The sequence below is a fragment of the Bos javanicus genome, chromosome 17 (genome assembly GCF_032452875.1).
Source record: "Bos javanicus breed banteng chromosome 17, ARS-OSU_banteng_1.0, whole genome shotgun sequence".
NCBI lineage: Eukaryota > Metazoa > Chordata > Mammalia > Artiodactyla > Bovidae > Bos > Bos javanicus.
In genome coordinates, this window is record NC_083884.1 from 34,327,813 (window position 1) to 34,335,294 (window position 7,482).

Sequence of the window (7,482 nt, forward strand, 5' to 3'; positions counted from 1 at the left end):
AGGACTGTACTCCCTCCAGAGTTTCTTCAAGGAGAATCTCTTCCTTGACTCTGTTTCCTGTAGCTCCTAACATTTCTTGGCTCGTGGACACTTCTGTTCAATCTTCAAGTTCAATCTCCAAGTTCAATCTTCAAGTTCAATACTTCTGTTCAATCTGAGTCTAGGAGAGCAGGAGGGAAACAATTACAATAGTTTATGCAAAAAATGATAGGAGCCTGAGCTGGGGTGATGGCGAAGGTAGTGGAAAATTTGGGCAAGCTATATGAGAGAAGAAATGCAAAAGCTTGTACCTAACAAAGGTCCGTCTAGTCAAGGTATGGTTTTTCCAGCGGTCATGTATGGATGTGAGAGTTGGACTGTGAAGAAGGCTGAGCGCCGAAGAATTGATGCTTTTGAGCTGTGGTGTTGGAGAAGACTCTTGAGAGTCCCTTGGACTGCAAGGAGATCCAACCAGTCCATTCTGAAGGAGATCAGCCCTGGGATTTCTTTGGAAGGAATGATGCTAAAGCTGAAACTCCAGTACTTTGGCCACCTCCTGCGAAGAGTTGACTCATTGGAAAAGACTCTGATGCTGGGAGGGATTGGGGGCAGGAGGAGAAGGGGACGACAGAGGATGATATGGCTGGATGGCATCACTGATTTGATGGACGTGAGTCTGAATGAACTCCGGGGGTTGGTGATGGACAGGGAGGCCTGGCGTGCTGCAATTCATGGGGTCGCAAAGAGTCGGACATGACTGAGCGACTAAACTGAACTGAACTGAAGTAGATCAGAGAAACAACCGAGTTGGAAGAACTTTGCACTCGTTCAACAACATTTATAAGCACTATTTATAGGCCAGCCATTTCTTGGATCCAAATAAGGAGAGTTAAATCACAGTTCTCAGCTTCAAAAAGCAGGAAAAATGAGAACAAATCAACAAATGATTCAAATAGAGTGTGATGTGAATGACTTCAAAGGGAATGTGGCAACACAGTGAAAAAGCACTGTTCAGGATGGTGCTTTATTTTGGGTTCTTCCCGAATCAAGGCTGACACAAAGATTCCAGTCCAAGTAGGATTTGAGGTCAGTAAACACATGTAGGGAAATGGGGATTTGAGACAGGGAAGAAATGAAGGCCAATAAAGCATTCATTTTCAAGCCAGTTATCAATGTGGGTAACTGGAACTGAATTCTGCTGGGGTCCTCTGGGAGCCAGTGTAGAAAGGATGCTATAGCGTTATTCCACCCAGGGCTGGGATTGCTGTGAGATTTATACACCAAATCCCAATGAAAAATTAGAAAACCAGGTTGTTATAGTTGTCACAAAGGTACCATAGCCTCTGCTTGAAAAATTTTTCACATGTAAATCTTACTTTGAAATATCCCTTACAATAAGATTTCAGTAATGGTTAAATGTTCTTATTTCATATCATTAGGGAAGAGAGTTATTAATACTAAGAATGCATCAGGAACCTTCAATCCAGTAATTGTATATTGATGGAACAGAGCCTCTATTTCTCAGTATTGAGTGTATTTATTTATTTTACTGTTTCTCAAGTTACCTTCTATCTGGGGCTACACTCACAATTTTCTGCACTTCAACATTCTCATTCTTACATAAAAATTGTGCAAATAAGACAGCATATATCTGAGCTAACATTCATTTTTCGTATATCTCTTTTTTTCAGAGGTTCCACAAAAATCTTTTCCTCTTTTTAGGAGGAGTTCTATATGACAATATGACAAATAAAAATTTGAACTGTATTTCTACAAAGTCATAGGAATAAGAAATCCCATGGGCTTAGAAATGGATCTTGTTTTCCACCTGAGTTGTAGACTTATTTTCTGCTTGCAGCAGCATATAAATCCTTCAGAACTTCCCTGCACGGGCACCTCCCTTCACCTACAACTTCCCACTGCCTTACACTGTGGGCATTTCAGTGACTTATCAAACTATTAGAGGGTTAGTCCATCAGGAATCTTATCACCTGCAGTTTTTTATGGACTGTTCAGTAATAAAACTAGAGAGGAGTTTGAACTCCCTGACATGGAAACCTTCAAGAAGCCGTGGAATGTGCTCACTGGTATTTCTGGTATCTTTTAAATGTCAAGAGAGCAGAATTTCTCTTGTCAGTTGTCACAGTAAGGCTAACAATTAAAGCCATCTGCACTTCATTTCACTCCCCAAGGGCATCTCTCATTTTTCACCAACTTCCTGTTGTTGACAGCATAGTTCCTCCCAATTTCTCTCTGAAACCGTGAGGTCACCACCAGGCTCAGGCCATTAAGTGAACTGCTGGTTTGCTTCAGCCTCCACCACGTCCTTTGCCCGGGAGCCACAGCCTCCAGTCACTGACTGGGACCCTGCAGGAGAAACAGATCATGAAGAACATCAACTCTTCCTCAAGCAAGGCTGATGAGGGCAATGGGAATGCTTGTGCCAGGACTACCAGGGCAGCTGACACTGCTTTGGGGGGTACTTTTTTATTTAAGAAAAAAGAGAGAAAGGTAAAGAAGAAATAGAGAAAGAGAGGGAGAAAGGGAAAAGAGGGAGGAGGAAGAGTTAAGAAAGGAACAAAGGAAGGGAAGGAAGACAGAAACAGAATAGAAAATAGAGGAAATGGAAGAAAGAAAGCAGGGGGGTAGGGGTTACGAAAAGCTAGTCTGTGCTCTTTTTGAATTCAGGTTTATACTTAATTCTGATGGGGTTAAAATACCTGTCAATCACAAATTCTATATGCCTTTATTGCAATGTTTATCTCAAAAAGGATGGTGGCAAATGAAAAAAAACATAAAGTAGTGATATATAAAACAAGTTTATAGATTCCATAGATTCCGTAAGAAACTTAAAGATGAACTGACTGCAGTAATTCAAACCAATAATTTTGTTGATTAATCTATTCAAGGATTTTTCTTTTTTGTTGTTACTGTGAGAGCACCATGTGACAATAAGAAAAGTAATCCCAATGCTAAGAAGAAAATCACCTTACAGTTCTGGAGATAGATTTATTTTTCTGCCTGATATCCAAAGCCATCAAATATTAAGTACTTATGAAAGTTGTGAGTTCATATTGCAGTATTGGAATAAAACTTATTCATCAGCCCAATCCAGACAAAGGTAAAATTTCTAGAAATTTTGTCAGCCTGAAGATCATGGGTAAGCTGGAGAAATACACACTTGTTTTTTTTCAAGTAGAAATTTTAAAATACCTAATCAGACCTGTTAATAAGCTTTTCAGTTTTATATGCACTTTCCTAAGTGAAGCTAATGAACAGATTCTAAGAAAATAATTCTTTCTGGCTCTATAGATAGCAGAATCGAACAAGTCACTTCAGGGCTCCAAAGACATAGTATTTACCTAGTGTAGATAGAGTTTGGTTCATTTGGACTAGCAAATTAGTCACTCGAGATTCATTTACTTATGTCCCTTAGGCACTGTTTAGTAAATTGCTGGTGTAGCCTTTCATAATGTAATACCTCATGTGAAGTACCCTGTAGTCAGACTGCTTGCTCGTTAAGAATAGTCAGAGTAAACATTCTTCATGAAATCGTCTCTGGATATTTCTGAGCTCATAAAATGCAAAGTGCCAACACCATGTGTGAGGTTTAAATTTGTGTCACAAAGTATCTACACAGTTTTTGAAAATACAGAACTAAAATCACAAATTCAATAAGATTTCTGCACAGCTTTTGTTCTACAGCATCCAGAATGGTGACAACCTCAGAGAATGCATTCCCTAGTGATCATCAGGTTGTCATTTCTTGGAATGTTTTATTTCATAAGCTAAAACAAAATTACTAAAATTTGTTTTCTAGAGGCTTCTTTGGAACATATCAAGTAAATGACTTTCAGTTTAATAAAAAATATTTTTCTTAAATATGTCTGAAAACACACTATTGAATGAGCAATATCTTTGGGGAAACAACACTATAGCAAGCTCAGAGTCAAAATAATTAAGTTATATAGCTGTTTATATTGATGTAAACATTTTTCCTATATACTGTTTCTGACAAAATAACAAAACACTGTGGCCCTTTCTCTAAGACCCAATACTAGAAGAGTCAGAAATGCGAGAAAGTAAAATTCATGTTAATGACCATAAAAATAAAAACCTCTTCCCCTATAAAATAAAAGAAATTCTGGTAGGTGCCAGCAATGAAAGAGGTATAAAATGGGTTTTGTTTTTTTTGTTTGTTTGTTTAGTCGCTCAGTCACATCCAACTCTTTGCGACTCCAGGCTCCTCTGTCCATGGGGATTCTCCAGGCAAGAATACTGGAGTGGGTTGCCATGCCCTCCTCTAGGGGATCTTCCCAATCCAGGGATCAAACCCTGGTCTCCTGAACATCTGCATTGCAGGCAGATTCTTTTACTACTGAGCCATGGGAGTGGGCCTTTAAATGAAGGGAAAAGATAACATACACATGTAAATAACATACACGCGCACACACACACACACACACATGAAAGGAACCTTGCACAGAAAATGACAAGTTGGTTTTCAACTGATGTATGTAAGCTAAGACTCTACGCTCCCAATGAAGAGGGCCTAAGTTCCATCCTGGTCAGGAAACTAGATCCCACATGGTCAGGAAACTGGAACCCACATGCTACAACTAAGAATTTGCATCCTGCCACTAAAAGATCCCACACACCACAGCTAAGGTCAAAGCTCCCGAACGGCACCACGAAGACCTGCAGCAGTGAAATAAACAAAAATCTAAAACTAAATAAAGGAAAGAGACTCAGCAGAGCAGTAAACTTCACTAAGTCGCCTTATCTCCTGGGTAAGTCCTTCCCTATGTCTCACTTGAAGAGATCATGGTACTGTCTGTCATCTTGTTTCCTGCTTGTACAACCCAAAATCAGTTTCACTGTCCACACACCTCCACTTTCTCCGTACAGCTGGAGGACGTCAATGTGTGGATTCATGAGTTCAGAACAGGAGGCCTGCCCAGAACCTGCTGTGGTCAAAGTCAAGGGGAAAAAAAAGGTAGAGAGATAGAGAGAGTGAGATAGTATAGACAGAGATAGCTGGATAAATCTGGGATAAACATTTAATAATGTTACTAGACATATCTGGAAAAAGGACATTCCTGAGCCTTTACACATTGAGAAACAATTGGTAACAATATATAAGAGAGCTGTATTAATGGAGAAAACCTTATCAGTGGATGCTGAAATGACAGTAAAAGGCAATGTTTGTCCTGTATAACAGATTCTTAGCAAGTTAGGACTTTAAAAGACACTTAGCAAGTCAATTTTCTTAACTTGCGAGTAAGAGTTCACCAACCACAGCAAAGAGTATGATATTTAAGGGTGCAACATTAGGGTCATTTCTTCACCTGTATCAGTTTGACTTTGCAGATTAAATGGAGGCATATATTATGTTCCTAAGGTAGAAAACCTATATTGTAAAGGTGCCACTTCTGCTCAAATTAGCCTGTAAATTAATATAATTCCAATAAGCATCCCAGTGTGATTTTGAGAGAATGCAGCCAACTAAGAGACAACATTATGTCAAGGGCATTTCTGATGAGTTCTAAGGTGATCTCTCTGAAACTCACTGAGAAAGGTTTAGCTTTGAGTTCACATCTGTTTCAGATCACATTAGGGGCTTTATGAAAGTGTTTTAAAGGGAGATCTACCAGCCTGGAAGAATGGACTTGCCTCCTAAAAATACCTATCTCTGTATGTAAAAGAGACACTTGGGTGAAAAGTCTGCTGTTTGAAAAATTTCTCTCTATCATTGCAATCATTGATATAATTAAGATAACAGTGAAACCACATTCATGAAAATTTTACTTTCTACATACAGTGTTAAAGGTTGGTTTTCCTTTAATTCATTTCCAAAGAAGAAATTTTGAATAATTTCATGAAGGAACATTTACAGAAGATTCCGTTTCCTTCACACTTTGTGTTGATTTAAATGTCAGGAATATCTTTATTTCACAATAATATAAGAGAACTGAAAATGCAATCACTTTATTGACTGGCCACAGCTGAGTTTGTTTTTTTTCACACTACTGCCTTCAAATATGCTTGCCTGGATCTTCTTTTACCACTCCTGGACATCATATTAAGAAAACCCCACAGCTTATCCAGTCAGTCTCACATATTGGCAGAACCTCATTTTTATATATCAAGTACTCTTGCCTGATATAAATCAAAACATGCATTAAGTCCTCACTCCCAGCTGCAGCCTGAGCAGTGGTTCCATGAGACTGTTGCTGGCATGAGCAGAGTAGCACATGTGCTATTCTCAGCACCTGCTCCATGACCTCCAACCCCACTGGGCCCCTTCTGGATCTTCTGGAAGCCGAGGAGGAGGGAGGATGAGAGGTGAAGAGGACAATGTCCTTTATTTGGCCAGTGGAGTCTGTAGAGCCTCCGACTCTGTGATGCCCTTTGCTGTGCCAGGCTACTAGCCATTGTCTCTCTCTCTCTTATTCATGGGATGTTTGGTGGATTCCTCTTTGTGTTCCCTTCTAGTGGGGCCCTCAGTTCAATGCCTTTCCCTAACTCCTTTGGCAGCTGTCCCTTTTCAAAATGAGCCATGTCTTCCATCCTCCGTGTAGTCCCAGGGCAATCTTAAGCCTGATAGACTGGGGCTTCCCAGGTGGCTCAGTGGTAAAGAATCCGCCTGCCAATGCAGGAGACACAGGAGACATGGGTTAGATCCTTATGTCAGGAAGATCTCCTAGATGAGGAAATGGCAACCCACTCCAGTCTTCTTGCCTGGAAAATCCCATGGACAGAGGAGCCTGGTGGGCTACAGTCCATAGCGTCGCAAAGACTCATACACGATTGAAGAAATGAGCACACAAATCTGCTAGACTGCAAACCAAAATCCCACAGCCCCCTCTCTCTTCAGGCTGCCCAGTGCAGCCATCTTGCCACCTGCGACATTTCCAGGCAGAGGTCTACATCTGCTTCCATGCCCCACAAGAAGCCAGCTACTCCAAAGTCCTGTTCCCCAGAAAGCCCACACGTATTTGCAGCTCAACCAGGAGGCAGACAGGAAGTAAAATGCCAGTCTCCCCAGATCCTTCCAAGGAAGTCTCCTGTGATGACCTCTTGAAGGATAGAATGGAAAGCATGCCTGCTCTGCTCCATCACACTGTGCTCTTCCCGCAAATCTCCTCGTGTCCTCTTCTCAAGGATCTCGAAGTGTCTGTCATTCAGACTGACAGTGCAGGATGAAGCTGGATAGCCCAGTGACCAGAATGCCTCATCACTGGTCTGGTAGGGATGTGTCCATCACTTTCTTTAAGTGTTCGGGCACTTATTACACACCTTCGGTTTAAAACTTCAGAAGAGACTTAAAAATTAGAGAAAGATTCTATTAATTCTCTCTCCTACCCCTCCCTCTACCTTTCTCTTTCTCTCTCCCTCTCTGTCTCCCTGTTGTGCTGTCTTCCCACCCTGTGGCAACCTTGAAAGCTGTATATTTAGGATGGCAACACTTCAAGATAGAGGAAGCCTGGAATCACTGCTTAG